Consider the following 17,986-nt stretch of genomic DNA (forward strand, 5'->3'; position numbering starts at 1 on the left):
TGTTTGTTTTTTTTTTTTAAATATTTTCTTTTTATTCATTTCCTTCCACCCCCATTGTCTGTTCTCTTGTGTCCATTCTTCTGTGTTTGCTTGCATCTCATCAGGTGGCACAGGAATCTGTGTCTCTTTTTTGTTGTGTCATCTTGCTGCATCAACTCTTTTCAGGAGGGTGGCTCTCCTTGTGTATGGGTCACCCCTATGCAGGGGACACTCTTGCATGGCATTGCACTTCTTGTGCATGGCAGTACTGCACATGGGCCAGCTTACCACATGAGCCAGGAGGCCCTGGGTTGGAACCCTGGACCTCCTATATGGTAGGTGGATGCTCTATCAATTGAGCCACACCCCCTTCCCTAAATTGGTTGTTCTTTTCAAAGAATCTAACATTACTTTCAATAGATTTTTTTCTTAGGTACCAGGACAGGGGAGTGAACCCTGAACTCGTGTGGGAAGCTGATGCTCAACCACTGAGCCACATCAGCTCCCCTGAGTTGGTTTTTCATTTGTTTGCTTGTTTTGTTTTTAGGAGGCATCAGGGACTGAACATGGGAACTCCCATTTGGGAAGCAGGCATCCAACCACTTGAGCCACATCTGATCCCCCAATAGATATTTAAATGTATAAAATTTTAAAATTATACATTCAAGTACATTAAACATGCTAAAAATATATTTTGAATGGAATTAATTCTTATAATTCTACATGCCATAAAACACAATTGTTATAATTTCTATGTAAATATTTTAGGTATCAGCTACTATATGACTACTGCATTCTCTATGGCAGCGTCATTTGTGATTTCAAGATGTAGAGTCAACTTTAAAACCTCTTACTAATATTAAATGAATCAGTGAATCATCTTTGAATTTTGTATTAAAGAGTGTTCTCTACGGAAACCAAACTGACAAGAGATACCTATAAATAGTTTGGGATTTTATAAAATTTTCTCACATGACCTTGAGCTTGCACAAGTCCAAATTCTGTGGGGCAGGCTGCCAGGTGGGGACCCTCATGGAGGTGCTCACTGCCCTCCCCAGGAGATGCCTCCTGTCTGCAGTAGAGATGGGAGTTCTCTCCCTGAATGTTGAAGTCACTTCTCTTTTTAAAGCTTTCAGCTGCTTGGATGACACGTCACTCATTGCTGAAAGCCACCTCCTCAGCTGATTGTAGGTGCAAGCAGACATCTGTGCAGTCAAGAAATTACAGTCCATGAGGTGCCCTTGTATTTACACTAGCCCAGTGCTTGCTTGACCAAACAACTGGGCACCATCACCTGGCCGAATTGTCAAATTAGCCTAACCATCACAATTTCCTAGAACCCGCTCCCCTTCTGGTCGCTTTTATCTCCTAATAGATTGGCCTACAACAGTAATATAAGTATGTCACTCTTCCTGGGGAAGGCTGATGTTTCCTGGCTCTCATCTAGTTCTACATTTTATGGGAGTGTGGCTGGTGCTGTGGCTATTACTCTCCTGATTCTTGGGAACTTGCTCCTCTCCCCTCTTCCTGTCTCCTGACAGCTGTTGACAAGGTTGCCTTTGCTCCAGTGCTTTTCCACTACTCCTTATTGACTCTGGGAGACAAGAACCTGCCACAAGTGTCTGCAATTCATGGTAGTCTAGTAAGTGAAGCAGACAGGACAAATGCCAGCACTTACAATGTACTGGGCTCACAGCACCCAAGAACCAAGGACATTTTCAAATAAATCCAAAAGTTAACTTTGAATTTTTAAATCTTCTCGTGATTTCAAATACCTGCCACCTTATGACTATACTGCCTTGTTTTAAAATGCCAGCTTGCCAAACTCGGGATAAGTAGAATGATGGCACAACTGTTTTATCCCCATTTCCTTTTCCTCAAAAAGATGAAATGATTGTTACTACCACTGGTAGGTTTCTTTTGGTCTTTAGTAATTATAAATTGGTTAGATGGTGTGGTAAAGGGAAGTCTATGAGTCATTAAATGAAGAGTGCCTTCTTGGTGGTGGACTTGACCCAGTGGTTAGGGCATCCGTCCACTACATGGGAGGTCTGCCGTTCAAACCCCAGTCCTCCTTGACACATGTGGAGCTGGCCCATGCGCAGTGCTGATGCGCCCAAGGAGTGCCCTGGCACACAGGGGTGTCCTCGTGTAGGGGAGCCCCACACACAAGGAGTGCGCCCCGTAAGGAGAGCCGCCCAGCACTGAAGAAAGTGCAGCCTGCCCAGGAATGTTGCCGCACACACGGAGAGCTGACACAGCAAGATGACCAAACAAAAAGAAACACAGTTTCCCGTGCCGCTGACAACAACAGAAGCGGACAAAGAAGAACATGCAGCAAATAGACACAGAGAACAGACAACTGGGGTTGGGGGGGGGGAAGGGGAGACAAATAAATAAATAAATCTTTAAAAAAAAAAGAGTGTCCTCTCTATATCATGTTGATATAATTAAATAATAGATTAATATATTTGTATATAAAACACTCAGATCAGGCTGAAATCATTTTGATCACCAATCTTCATTCGTCCTTTAATTTTTTTAAAGCATCCATTTCCCCAGGTGATTTAATATTCTTCACAAAATGAGAAACTCAGTTTGGCTCAAACCTACCTTTGAATCCCAGACCTGCCTTTACTACACGTGTGAACTCAACAAGTGGCCTGACTTCTCTTTGGGAAGTAAGGTGGGATTAACAACCTACTTCTTAGGGATGTTGAGGGGATTCAGTGAAGTAATGTGATGTGCATAGAACAGTGTCTGGCATCTGTATAAGGACCATTCCTAGATACGCTAATGTAGGATCTCCAGTTCCGTGTAAAGTGTTCCCCAATTACTTCTGAGCATCCCCAGGGATGTCTCACGTAGTATCTGGCCATGAGCCTACAGAATAGATTCTGCAAGAGTTCAGTGGGCACTTGAGACCAAAAATGAAAAGGCCACTCCCTATAGCAAACTAGCAATCTGGGAAGCCATTCCTGCACAGGTGCAGGACGTTCAGAGTAAAGGTCAGCGCTGCCCTGGAGCTTCAGTGGTTATGTCAGGTATATCCGGTAAGAAGAAGGAAAGTGCAGAGCCATGTCGGTATTTACAAGATAGTAACAATGTTTTGTGGGAAACAAAGGCATGTTGTTTCCATGGAAGCAAGTTACTTCTTTGACCACTGAGTCAAGCTGTCCCTTATGATTATCGGTGCGGAGCACAATCTTGGCTGGGTAAGCACACCTGCAGGCAGAACAACCTGAGTAACAGGATTTATGAGTATAGTTACTGATTCTTATAATAGTAGTTCCAGTAAAGTTTGTTGGGTTTTCATCAATCACTAGTTAATATAGTATGAGGTAAGGGTAATAGGTAACTTGATTTTGTGCTGAATGTCACGTAGGTTAGGGGTATATATACTAGCCCCTCAACTCAATAAACTTGTCTGATGAGCTTGAGAAATCAATGCTCTCAGATCCCCTGAACCCAATCTCTCTTTGTCTTTCATTCCCGATACCTTGGGTCACCGAACAAGTCTCTGACAGGTGGCGCCCAGACGTGGGGCCCGAGGCAGAGGATTCATCAAGACACGGCAGCGTAGGATCTTCCACCTCTGGATCGGGAATGCGGAAAGCTGAAAAGCCTTTTTTAAGGTAAGGAGCGTCAAAATTAATTAACCCGGGTAAATTGCTGCTTCATATTATTAAGTTTTGCTTTCCGTTAGCATCAGGGCATGGGTAATCAACCAGGACGCTTGGAAGAATATTCACAGGTTTTGAAAACACTGTTGCACAGTGTAGGCATCACAGTTAAGACTGCAGATTTGTTAGAATTGTTTGCTTTGGTTCAAAAGTACTGTTATTGGTTTCAACCGCAAGGAAAGAATTTGATGAATGTTAAGCAGTGGAGGCAAGTAATGAAAGAATTGAGGAGAGCATATCAGAAAGGAGTGAATATACCTGTATCAGTTTGGGCCTTAGGACAGCATATTGCTGCTGCATTAGATCCTTTGCAATCTGACGAAGAGGAAGAGATTGTTCTTTTTTCAAGGGAGGAAACGGCTATGAATGATACAGGTAAAGATAGGAATTCAGAGGAGGAATAGGAAGAAGAGGAGTTATTTGAAGTTAGAGACACAAATCCATTCTTAACTAAATCCATGTCGGAGCTAAATATTTCTAAAGTAAACATATATCCTAATTTGACTCATGAGGTTCCTTCTGCACCTCCAGAACCTGGAAAAGTACCTAGTGGACTTTTCTCTATGGACCTGCCTTATGTTCGTAACAGCTTTAAGCCAAATCCTGTGCCTGTTACTCCATTAATGAGATGTCTTTTACTGGGATCTAGTCAAGGTGAGCCTCTGGCTATGCAAGCTGTAGCAGCTTTTCCTGTCACTATTCAACAAATTCCTCCTGATGCTGGACACCCACAAGGGGGTGTCAAGTTTCATCCTGAGCCAAAAACTTTTAAACTATTGAAAGATTTAAAACAGGCAAAGATACTAAGTAATGTCCTTGTTAGTGAAATCAGGCTTGTAAGAAAGCTCTCTGTTAAAGTGTTAACTAAGATAAGGAAACTATTCTGGCAGCAACTCTGCAAGCCCCCTGCTGTCTACATGACAATGTAGCTGTGGGCTAGTGGGGCTAATAGAGTTAAGCCGCTGAAAAAAGAGAAAAACATGTCAACATTGGTGTTCTGTTTTATTTCTATGCTAATTCTAATTGGGCTTATTTAACCAAGATAATAAAATTAGTACAAAATTTTTATCAAGGTTTAAAAAGGAATTTTCAGTTTTAAATCAATAGTTTACTCCTGAACTTCAAGTCTCAGTATAGTCTTACAGAGTAATAATCCAAAAATGTGTGTTAACGGTCTGTCTAAACTGCTAAATTAGAGTTTTAACTACATTTATGCTGCTCAAGTTATCTTAACTGATTGCTGATAACTAATATAAATGTTTCCAAGCACAGGCTTGCATGTTACAGGTAACATGGATTCCAGAAAAAATCTTAAGAAGTGATATTTAAAATGTGATATAATGGAGAGCTTAAAAGCAGCTATACCAAGAAAGTAAGAATTATGAGTTAATTGTAAATTGTATATTTCTGTTACTATGTTGTGATTGTTCTGTGTTTGTTCGTTCAATGTCAGTGTATATTTTGATACCTCCAGATGGTAATATAAATTAATAAAAATTTATAAAAGAGCTCTATTCAAATGGCCAAAAATTAAATAAGTGCTTATATTAATACATAAGTTTAAATGTTAATAAGATCTCTACAATGATAAAAATTGTGAGTCTTGATTAACAAAATTACTATAAGTCTTTTTATAAAAAGTTGTTCTTGCCTAGATTGAAATGAATAGCTTATTTTTCTTCACAGGATAATATGAAGGATGTAAAACTTAAATGAATATTAAAAAGATTACAAGTTTGTGAGAATGCTAATTGAAATTTAATAAGTTTTTGCAAAAAAGTGTGTTTTGCCCTAAAGTAGGATGGCTAATTTTCATAAACTCTTGGAACTTAAATGCATGTGGCAAGTTATAGAAAGTATTATGGTTTTAATTATTATAAAAGTGTGTCACAGAAACAACCTCTTATCATAGATTAAAGTAACACTGTAGTATGCAGCAATCCCAAACACTGCTAGTTGCAAAAGTTAATGTCCAGCTGTGTTGCTATCACTTTGTTTTAAAACTTGCTAAGACTTTCTTTAGTGTCTTAGACAAATCAAGCCAGCTGCATTCCTCTATCTGTAAAAAATGCAACAATAAACTCTTGCAGTGCTTTTCAGGGCTATTGCATAGCCCAACTATCTTGTACAGTATTTACTGATAGTAATAGTAATAAAAAAGCAGCATACGTTACTTCTCAAAAAGAACAGGCTTGGCAGACTCCATTCATGTCTGCTCAGCATACTGAACTTGCTGCCATCATTAAGGTATTAACAATATTTAAGAAACCTTTGAATATTGTTTCTGATTCTGAATATGTATGTCTTACTGTTAAGAATATTGAAATGGCTCATATCTTTGTTACTGATGAATTATCTCAACTTTTTGCTGATTTGCAACATCTCATTAGATTAAGACAGCATCCTATTTACATTACACATATACGTTCTCATACATCTTTGCCTGGTCCTAGGACAGCAGGTAATGCTCGATTTGATTTATTAGTGGGGTGTTTACAAAGTGCTCGTGATTACCATGCTTTAACTCACATTAATGCTAAAGGCCTGCGAAATAAATATCAAAAGCTTACTAGACTACAAGCGCAGGAAATTATTCGTACTTGTCCCACCTGTGGACCACTGACAACAGTGCCTTTTCAGGCTGGAACTAATCCCAGAGGCCTGACTCCTAATCAATTATGGCAGATGGATGTTACTCACATTCCATCCTTTGGTAAATTACAATATGTTCATGTTTGTATTGACACTTATTCTCATTTCATGTGGGCTACTGCTCAAAGTGGGGAACGGTTTCATCATGTTCGCTCACATCTCTGGTCTGCTTTTGCTGTGATGGGATGCCCTCTAAAAATTAAAACTGATAATGGACCTTCTTACATTAGTAAATCCTTTGCTTCCTTTTGTAAAAAATATGCTATTGAACATGTTACCGGCATTCCCCATAATCCTACAGGTCAACCTATTGTTGAAAGATGCCATCATACTCTCAAGACTATGCTTTTAAAACAAAAAGGGGGAGGTAATGGTATGATATCACCTAAAGATCAATTGGCTAAAGCTTTATTTACCTTAAATTTTTTTTTAATTTATTTTTTTTATTGACTTTGTAATAATATTACATTAAAAATATATATGTGAGGTCCCATTCAACCCCACCCCCCCACCCCCCCTCTCCCCCCCCAACAACACTCGTTCCCATCATCATGACACATCCATTGGATTTGGTAAGTACATCTTTGGGCACCTCTGCACCTCATATACAATGGTCCACATCATGGCCCCCACTCTCCTCCATTCCATCCAGTGGGCCCTGTGAGGATCCACGATGTCCGGTGATTACCCCCGAGGCGCCATCCAGGGCAGCTCCACGTCCCAAATACGCCCCCACCTCTCATCTCTTCCTGCCCTTCCCCATACCCATCGTCCACCATGTCCACTTTTCCCAATCCAATGCCACCTCTTCTATGTGGACATTGGATTGGTTGTGTCCATTGCACCTCTATGTCAAGAGGAGGCTCAGATTCCACATGGATGCTGGATGCAATCCTCCCATTTTCAGTTGTAATCACTCTAGGCTCCATGGTGTGGTGATTGTCCTTCTTCAACTCCATCTTAGCTGAGTGTGGTAAGTCCAATAAATCAGATTGTAGGTGCTGGAGTCTGTTGAGGCTCAGGACCTGGCTATCACGTTATCAACCTTAAATTTTCTTAACGTTTATGATTCTATGACACCGGCTGAATGTCATTTTGGACATTCTCAAAAATCCACAGAAATTGCAGAATCTGAGAATCAACCAATATTTTGGAAAGATGTTTTAAGTAATGAATGAAAGAAAGGCAGGGTTAAAGTATGGGGGCGAGGCTATGCTCTTATCATTTCAGAAAATGGAGAAGAAATCTGGCTTCCGGCAAAAAGTATTAAACCTAGGACTGAAGAAGTGGCGTCTTCTACACATGTGGTCCTACTGATAGTGAGTGAAACCGGCAATGGTAATGGTATTTACATATATTGGGCTTATATCCCTAATCCCCCATTACTTCAAGTGTTAACCTGGAAAGATCCTTCTTTTCCTGTCTATTTAAATAAAACTCATATATTTCCTGGACCTGTGGATGATAGGTTACCACTTAAGCCATGAGAAGAAGGATAAAGGACTTATAATCTCCTTCTTCCATTTGATTTCCGACCTCTTTGCATTGGCAATCGCCCACCATGTATGGTTGTAAAAAATAGAACTGTGATCAATTTTAGCCATAATACTACTAAATCTTTGGTAACTTTATTCCCATCCTATCAATACCAAGAATATAAGTATCCAAGTTACAGTTGTCCTAAGAGGAATGCTGGTGATATGCAAAGATGGTATGAATGCCATATGGGAAGAGGCTCTGTCATTTTTAATGATTCCTATGGAATAGTTTGGGAAAGTGCCCCTATGGGGAATCCCAACAAATATAAGGGCAGATTTATTTAGTATGGTATAAATAGCATGGGACAACAAATTAGTAATATGCAGTATCCCTTTCATGAATCCCTTGATTTAGATGAAAAAATAATTTTTACCAAAAATAATAGTAATTGGAAAAATATAGGGAAATGGGTTCCTTTTCCATGGTGCAATAGCACTGGAATCCATGGTCAAAAACAAATATGGAAAGTCTTCTTAGGAGTGGCATTTACTTCTGAATGGAAAGGTAATAAAAGTATGGATGGACAATATTTACAATTAGATCAAATTCATCATTTTCAATCATGTGTCAGAGATCCATATGTGTTTGTGGTAGGGAAGGCTACCATTACTGAAAATGCTTTATTTTATAAGGATGGGGCTTTGTATACTTGCTTGTCTGAGAATATTTTACAGAATGGAGATATTATCACCATGGCTCGCCAAAGATGAGGAGTGTGGATCCCCGTGAAAATGATCCAGATGTGGCAGTCATCACCTGAAAGTCATCTTCTTTTCCACCTGGCTCAAGGACTGTTGAAACGATCTAAGAGATTTTTGGGACTTCTCATAGCTGGCATTCTTGGCTTCATTGGTGTCATCACTGCTGCTGCCACTGCTGCTATTGCATTGCATGAGACGGTGCAGACACAGCAATACGTGCATGATTGGCACAAGAATGCAAGTGACTTATGGCATAGTCAGGAGCACATTGATGAAGGACTTAATGACAGAGTTAGTGATTTGGAATCTGCTGTTTTACACTTAGGAGACCAAGTTTATAATTTGAAATGTGATTGGAATGAAAGTAATTTTTGTATTACTCCTTTGGATTATAACATGTCTATGTTTCAATGGAATAAGATCAGAAATCATTTGTTAGGACACAAAGGAAATATGTCATTAGAAATTGAGGAATTGCAGAAAAAGATTTTAGAAATGTCTCATAATCAGATATACGTAGATAACGATAAGGACATCTTTAATGATTTGACTTCACATTTAAATAAGTTTAATCCTGTTGATTGGTGGAAATCTCAACATTTCTTATCTGCCTTAGGAATAGGGATATGTGTATTAATCCTGTTGCTCATGGTTGTCGCTTGCCTGGGAAAAGGTGTTTGCCAGAGTTTGCACCATGTGGACACAATGGGACAAGCAAACAACATAGTACTTGCTAAAACTCTACAATAGTACCCCGAAGTCAGTGCACTTGGCTGGTAGTCAATGATGGGTAAGACCCCCTGGGGGGCAATCTAAGACAGGCACAGTCACCCTGACTAAAACAAAAAGGTGGAAATGTGGGAAACAAAGGCATGTTGTTTCCATGGAAGCAAGTTACTTCTTTGACCACTGAGTCAAGCTGTCCCTTATGATTATCGGTGCGGAGCACAATCTTGGCTGGGTAAGCACACCTGCAGGCAGAACAACCTGAGTAACAGGATTTATGAGTATAGTTACTGATTCTTATAATAGTAGTTCCAGTAAAGTTTGTTGGGTTTTCATCAATCACTAGTTAATATAGTATGAGGTAAGGGTAATAGGTAACTTGATTTTGTGCTGAATGTCACGTAGGTTAGGGGTATATATACTAGCCCCTCGACTCAATAAACTTGTCTGATGAGCTTGAGAAATCAATGCTCTCAGATCCCCTGAACCCAATCTCTCTTTGTCTTTCATTCCCGATACCTCGGGTCACCGAACAAGTCTCCGACAATGTTTCTTTGAAGTTATTGTTAAGTGGAGGAGTAGTTTAGTACAGATAGCTATTGTGCTTAGGAATATGCATGTGTGCTTTAGGATGACTCTATAGGGAGGGTTTTTTGCTTTATCTAGGAATTTACAACTTCTCTGGTTTGTGGCCTCACAGGTAGGATCATATATAAGGTCTGCCTAAGATAACAGGGAATTAGTCCTGTTCCTCTTAAACAGTGGAATTCCTTAACTCTAAAACAAAACAAATAAACAATTCACTGCATACCACAACAAACGAACAAAAAAACATATGCCTTGGTGTTTTGTACTGCACAATTTCTCACAGCTTCTCAGATTGCCACCGCATTTCTTGTTACATGTTGATTTCTTTACATGGTACTTGGTTATTATCATAGCAACCACCAAAATCCCAGCATTGCAAAGATATATCATTGAAAGGAATGTAATATATAGTGTTGAGGAATTTTGCTGTATGAAAATTATACCTCATTAAACCTGAACAAAAAATAAAAATAAAAAAGAAACAATCTCAAATGTTGTCAGGATGGAGAACACTGGAAACACTCAATTATTTCTGGTTGGAGTTTAAAAAGGCTCAACAACTTTGGAATATTGGTCGATAGTATCCACTAATAGTAATGCATCACATAAATATATGCCGTGACCCGGCAAGCCTACCTTCAGCTCTCTCCTCTACAGCTGATAGCTGTGCTGCTCAGTACACTGCTCAATATTAAACACTTGAAATGTTGCTAGTGTCTCATGTTGGAATGACAATATTTGACACATAAGTTTCAATAATATACACTGTTAAAATTAATTTCCCACAAAGCGGATGTGGCTCATGTGTTGGGCTCCCGTCCACCGTATGGGGGGCGCTGGGCTTGATGCCTGGGCTCCTGGTGAAGGCAAGCTGGCCCGCGCCACAGAGAGCTGACCACCAGCGCCTTGGAGAGCTGCACAGGAAGAGGACGCAGCAAAGGGAGACGCAGAGGAGGACAGCAGCCCAGGGAGCCGCGGTGACTTAAGCTATTGTGTGCCTCTCTCCCACACTGGCGGTGCCAGGCTCAGTTCTCAGTGTCTCCTAAAGATGAGAGGACAAGCAGACACAGAAGAACACACAGTGAATGACACCAAGAGCAGACAGCAAGCGCAGGTGGCAAGGGGGTGGGTGATAAATAAAAATAAATGTTAAAAAAATTAGTTTCCCATCTTTCTTTCTACTTTTTAGAATATCTGTACTACAAAATTAAAAATTGCAGATGTGGCAAGGATTTTACTGCAACTGGAATGTACTGCCCTAGAGATATGTGTCACTCTGTTCCCTGAAAAGCGTAAGAATGCGTATATTTATTCAAAACAGCCCCAAACAGGAAAAACTCAAATATACGTGTAGAAGAAATATTTTGCAATAATTCTTTAAAAAATGTACACATTGAAAGAAAGAACTACACAATATATGGGTGAATCTCATTGATATAATGTTAAGAAAAAGACATCAGACCCATGCCACTTGTCCCCCTGCAAATAGTACATACTTTGTGATTTATATATATGAAAACTGAGGGCAGGAAAAACTAACCTATGTTGACAGAAGTAGGGAAAAGGGATAGCTCTGTGGGGTCGCCATAGCCTGGGAAGAGGCATGAGAAAGCTTCCTGGAGTCTGGAAATGTTTATACATTCATCTGAGTGGTGGTTACTCAAGGGGGGTTCATATCAGAAAAAAATTTTTTAATTGTACACTTTGAGTGCTTTATATTTGTTATACCTCATAAAAATTTAAAGCCACTTGGTTCTTACTAGAGTGATGTTGATATCTATTCTCCTTGTAAGACCTAGGCTAAGATACAAAAGATGTTCAAAATATTAATTGTGTGTGGGGGCAGGTGTAGCTCAATGGTTAAGCACCTGCTTTGCTTATACGAGGTCCCACGTTTTATATATAAGCATATTTAGGAGGTACTGGGGAACGAACCCAGAACCTCACACATGTGAAGAAGGCACTCAACCACTGAGCTACATCCACTTTGTGTGCTTTAAATTTGTTGTACCTCAATAAAAATATTAAAGTCACTTGGTTATTACTAGAGTGATGATGATATCTTTTCTCCTGGGTAGGCTTAGGCTAAGATAGAAATATCTTTTTTTAATTCTGAGGTACTGGTTTGGAGATTGAAGCCCGTACCTCATATGTGGGAAGCCAGAACTCGGCCACTAAGGCACATCAGCTCCCCACATCTTTTTTCAAGGAGGTACCAGGGAATGAAGTGAGGATCTTGTACGTGGGAAGCAGGCACTCAACCGCTGAGCTCCACCCACTCCCTACACACATATGTGCATTTATTGTGCCATTTTGCTGTCCTCATACTTTTGACCTTCCTCTGCTAGCTGATATCATGTTGCCTCTATGTTCCTCACAACCACTATCTCAAGATGACACCCAACTGTTAATGCTGAGTCCAGGAGACTGAGGTGCTCATGGTCAAATTTGTTGTTTTAAGAGTAATTTCACTTTGATTTATTGGACTTACCCCACTCAGCTAACATGGAGTTGAAGAAGGTCAACCACCACACCATGGAGCCTAGAGTGCCTACAACTGAAAGCAGGAGGATTGCATCCAGTATCCATGTGGAATCTGAGCCTCCTCTTGACATAGAGGTGCAACGGACACAACCAATCCAAGGTCCACAGAGAAAATGTGGAATGGGTGTGGGAAGGGTAGCCATGGTGGCTGCTGGGTTTGGGGAATGGGAGGAAGAGATGAGATGTGGAGGCGTTTTCGGGAAGAGGAGTTGTCCTGGGTGGTGCTTCACGGACAATTACGGGACATTGTAGATCCCCCCAGGGCCCACTGGATGGAACGTGGGAGAGTGTGGGCTATGATGTGGACCATTGACTACGGGGTGCAGTGATGTTCAGAGATGTACTTACAGGGTGCAATGGATGTGTCACGATGATGGGAGAGAGTGTTGCTGTGGGGGGAGTGGGGGATGGGGGCAGTGGGGTTGATTAGGACCTCATTTTTTTTAATGTAATTTTTAAAAATAAATATATAATTTTAATTAAAAAAAAAAAAGAAAGGTCAATGTTTCCTGAACAGTAAAAAAATAAATAAATAAATAAAAAGATTGTTAAAATAATGAACTTTTCTTCACTTTAAATACTTAGCATGTAATACCAGAAACAGTTTCTTTGGAAGCAAGTTGGCAGGGGAGGCTGGCTGCCAAATAAATTTGTTATAAAATTAAAAAAAAAAAGAGTAATTTTGTTTTATATGATCTATTATCTTTAAAAAAAACAACAATGACAATTAAAGAACAGAGCAATTATGATCCAAAAGTGGGGGTTAGAATTGAGAAATACTGATGAGGAAAATGGTGCACTCCTGGCTTAACTAACATAGAGGTGACAATGAAAGGACACATTAGATATTACACAAAAAAAGCCACCAGAGCAAAACTTCCAAAAACCTCTTGAGGGATCCATAACCAGCCAAAGCTGTTTTCCTAATATGTTAGCCCACTGCACTAGATTAAACTTCCAAACTAGTTGTTTGACAACTTTCACCTCTTAAATTTTCCAAGAAAAGGGAAAAACAAAGCTCCCCATTTCCAGATGTGGGATTTTTGTTCCTCTTTTCTGCCTTTTTATTTTTAAGAGGTTTTTAAAAAATATTTATTTATTTGTTTGTATATTTATCCCCCCTCCCTCCATTGTCTGCTCTCTGTGCCCACTCGCTCTATGAGCCTATGTGTCTATTTGTCTTCTCCTTAGGCAGATCTGGGAACTGATCCTGGGACCTTCCAGACTGGGAGAGGCAATCATTCTCTTGCACCACCTTGGCTCCCTGGTCTGCTCCCTCTCTTATTATCTCTCCTCTGTATCTCTTTTTGTTGCATCATCTTGCTGTGCCAGCTCTCCATGGGGGCCAGCACTCCTGGATGGGGGCAGCAGAGGGCAGTACCCCATGCACGCCAGCTTGCCACGTGGGCCAGCTTGCCTTCACCAGGAGGCCCTGGGTATTGAACCCTGGACCTCCAATATGGTAGATGGGAGGCCAATTGCTTGAGTCACATCCATTTCCCTCTGCTTCTTTTAAAAATCCTATTTTTGTCTTTGTTTAATGACAAAATTCTAAGGAGTGTTCCCTTTTTTTTGAGAGTAACCCTGTGAAATAACTCATTGATGTCTCTTACTTACTATTATTTAAACAAAATTTTCCTATTAACCTCTATATGCAAATCATAGAAAGCTTTAAAATATATTCTGGGGTGGAGACACTCCCTGCAAAATGTAACCCTGGAATCACTGGAAGACAAAGCCATCTTCATCTTTGAATAAAACCTGTACCCAATCAGTGTATGGTCTATAAGCCCAATCTAGTACTTTCTGTGTCTAAATTCTTTGGTTCTGTATTTTGGCCCTTGGACCTTACCCCTGAGGGGCGTGGGGACCAGTTGTGTTCTGCTTGTACCAGGGTGCCCTTTCCCTGTCAGGAAGGGAAGTGGCACACATCGTTGAAGCCCCTGAGGCCCCAGAGATTCTCTGGGTGCTGCCATTTGGCTCCTGATGAAGGATGAGAGCCCTCCACCACCGTTCAAAATCTACCTCAAAATTGTTCCTCCCCAGTCCTCAAGGCCATTGTTTTTTCTGCCTTCCATTCTTATTCTGCAGTCTTGTCTATGCAACAGAGAAATCAACGTTGCAAAAGTCAGTAAACAGCACTTCTTGGCTTGGGGATCAAGCAAAATTCTGACACAATTGTCTTAAACAGATTATCTAATTCACACAAATATTGTGTAGCCCATTGTGAGCTATACCATCACCAGAGCCTGCACTTCCACTCACTTATCCCAGGTGCCTTCAAAAACAGGGCAACTCCTGCAATGTACAGCACTTCCCATTTGGACAAGAAGAGCATTACAGTGAGCTCAGTCAAACTTGGGAGGGAGAAGCCAGCACAGCTGAGGCTGCATCTAAGACAACATGACTGGTCAAGACCCCCAAGCCCTTGGTGAAGATGAGAAGATACGATGAGGAAGGAGAAACAGCAGGGGAGATGGCTACCTTGGGCTCAACTGGCATTCAGGTGGAGAAAGTCACTCAGAATTGTTATTAAATGTGGGGTCTTATTCAATCTGTTTATTGCTATATGAAAATAAAGCAGACAAATTTTTGTATAATGGTTACTCTCTAATTGGTGTTCTTCTATACTGTATCTTCAAACTACATGTGATTATTTAAATTAAAAACAATTAAACTTCAATGAATTTAAAAATTCATTTCGCCATCATATTAGTCACACTTCAAGTGCTCAATAGCCACATGTCTAGTGGCCACTGTGTTGGAAAATGCAGGTCTAGCTCACTCATTAGTGCAGTCAGTGGCACATAATAGTTTTTATTTCAAGGTCACAGTCTTGCAAAGCATTAGACTCACCCACGATCATTTACTTCATCTCCAGTACTAGCAACCCCTAGGTCTGTACTGATGTCCAGGAGATTCTTGACCTGTGGCTGAGAGGAGGAACTAAGTATTTTCTCTTGCCAATAAATTTCTATTTCCCTGGCAATTGTGGAGTAGTGGTAAACTGTGCAGAACCATCGTTTCTTACATGGATCACTCCTGCCTCAGCATTGTCGCTGTAAAGGCTGGCACTGCACAGGCCTTGAGGAATGCTGTGGAAGCTCATGAGCTCTGTTATTGCTTCCTGCCTCTGCCTCCTGGCAAAGACCCTGTATTAGTCAGGGTTCTCAAGGGAAACAGAATCAACAAGAGATATCTGTCAATAGTATGTGATTTTATAAGAAGAGTCTCTCACGTGACTGTGGGGATACACAAGTCCAGGTTCCGCAGACAGGCTGCAACCAGGAGATCTGATGAAACCCCAGTGAAGATTCTTGACCAGTTTTGGGAGATGTTCACTCTCCAAATATGAACTGGGAAATTCTCACTCAATGCTGGAATCACTCCCCCTTTCAAGGCATTCAAATGATTGGATAAGGCGTCACTCATTGCTGCTGGCAATCTCCCTGATTGATGTAATTGTAACCAGCTATCTGTGATTTACCACTCCAGTAAAGTCAATGGTGACTAAAGAGCGTAAATGCCCTTGTATTACAGTTAGCCCAGTGCTTGCTTGACCACACCGGGCACCATTATGTGGCTGAGTTGACACAGTACATAACCATCACAGACCCCAACTTGCCCTAACCAGAGACTTGAGGAAATGTTCTCTCATCTCCCTCTCCACGTGTATAAGCCCATTACATTATTCTCATTCACTCTTCCTAAACATCTCCTTTAAATTTTAAAACAAAACATTAATTTTGGGAGTCTGGCACCCAATAGACCTGGGCTTGACCTTGGCTGTTTCACATACTAGCTCTGCAAGGTCAGTCAGAATTTGAATTTTAAAGCCCCTCAGAGCACTAAATTGCCTAGTGCCACTTTGTGCCAGTTCGTTAGATGATCATTTTGTTTGAAAGACTTTAAAGTTTTTTACTATAATAATACTGACTTGTTTCCTTTGTCTTTATTTTTACAATTACATCATCTTTTATACAAAAATTCAAATGGGCATTTCACTTGCACTGATAAAAAATTAATTTTGAAGTAAATTTTCTCTATAATCAATGTAAAGAAAATATTGAACCATTTATGGTAATCTTTACCATGAAGACAGCCAAATACAAAAGTGCTATGATAATTCATGAACTTGAAGAACATGATAGGGTTCTTTTTACGGGCTACCCTCCTCTCGTTACTCCAGGAGCACTCCCTCCTGTGCAGCAGTCCCCTCCATGCCTTGACCACTAAAGGTCCTGCCGACCTTCCCTGTGAGCCCCTCCAGGGAGCTCCCTTGTCCAGTCCAGTAAGAAGAATCAAGGTCCACAAACACTTCTCTTTCAGAAAAGTGAACCCTGGAGTGTGTCTGGGGAATACTGAATATTTGTTTCCTCTTTCCCCTCTTCTTTATTTCATTATTACTTCTGAGCATTTGGTAGGGAATTTTTTTAGATACAGGAGATTGAAACTGGGCTCTCATGTGTGGAAAGCTGATGTGGCTCAGTGGTTGAGTGCTGGCTCTTGCTTATTGTTTGTTTTATCAGAGGCACTGGGAACCCAACCCAGGACCTCCCATGTGGGAGGAGGGCACTCAACCGCTTCAGCCTTATCCACTTTCCTACAGAAGATCTTATTTTTAATCATAAGCTCACAACTTCATAAGCTCACAACTTATTTAAAAAAAAAATAGGGAATGCATGTAGCTCAAGTGGTTGAGCACCTGCTTTCCACGTATGAGGTCCTGGGAAAATTAAAATATATATATATATATTTAGTTCTCCCACTCTTAAGTGCATGTCTACTGTGAAGAAAACAAAAGGAGGAAACATCTCCCAATTGAACCAAGAAGAAATGACTTCATACTTTCTGCTGAAAAAAAGAAAGGAAGAAAATAAAAGAATTAATAATGTAATCAGACTAGGGAAGTGACGGTTACTTGGTAAAACAAACAAAATAAACAAACGAAAAACAACAGCAATAAACAATGCACAGTTAGTAAGAATGGAAGGTTTCCAAGAAGACACCGTTTGTCGTCAATGGCTCCCGTGAGAGCAAGGGGAGATGCCTTGCTTACAACCCCCCCCCCTCCTGCTGAGGGTTAGACACAGAGGAGAGGGAATGGGCCTGTAGGCGTGGAGGGGATTATGCCATGGGGAATGGAGAGCAAGCACCTCACATTTTAAAATAAGCTGGCAGCTGCCGTCCCTGGGTGGGCTCGAACCACCAACCTTTCGGTTAACAGCCGAACGCGCTCACCGATTGCGCCACAGAGACGTCTACACGCCGGCTTCTTCCTCGCAATGACTCCCGAGCATTCACTAACCACCAGGCGGTGCCGCTTGTCTCCGCAGAACAAACGCACAGGCGCCAAGGCTTTGGGAATTGGACGGGTTGGGGCCACAAGTGGGACACCCGGGCGCTGGGTGGCTCCGACGCTGCGACGGCCGCCGGCCCCTCCAGTCCTCAGAAGCCAGAGCCCCCCGGGGGGGCCGGTGCCCGCGCCCCCCCAGCCCCTCCCCGAGCCCGCGGGGGCCGTAGGGAGCTGCGCGTCCCGAGGGCGCCTGCGCGGCGCTTCCCGGGCTTTGCTCT

At 41.2% G+C, this 17,986-nt stretch overlaps 1 long non-coding RNA gene and 1 other non-coding gene across 2 annotated transcripts; one reads left to right on the forward strand and one right to left on the reverse strand.

Moving 5' to 3' along the window:
• The first annotated feature begins 3,095 nt into the window (after positions 1-3,095).
• Positions 3,096-9,767, forward strand: LOC131280866 (uncharacterized). Its single transcript, XR_009188516.1, has 2 exons — positions 3,096-5,034; positions 7,545-9,767. It is a non-coding gene; the product is annotated as an uncharacterized lncRNA (long non-coding RNA).
• Positions 9,768-17,597: 7,830 nt separating this feature from the next.
• Positions 17,598-17,671, reverse strand: TRNAN-GUU (transfer RNA asparagine (anticodon GUU)). The gene has a single exon. It is a non-coding gene; the product is annotated as a tRNA-Asn (tRNA).
• Between the last annotated feature and the right edge of the window lie 315 nt (positions 17,672-17,986).

The sequence above is a fragment of the Dasypus novemcinctus genome, chromosome 13, assembly GCF_030445035.2.
Source record: "Dasypus novemcinctus isolate mDasNov1 chromosome 13, mDasNov1.1.hap2, whole genome shotgun sequence".
In the NCBI taxonomy this organism is placed as follows: domain Eukaryota; kingdom Metazoa; phylum Chordata; class Mammalia; order Cingulata; family Dasypodidae; genus Dasypus; species Dasypus novemcinctus.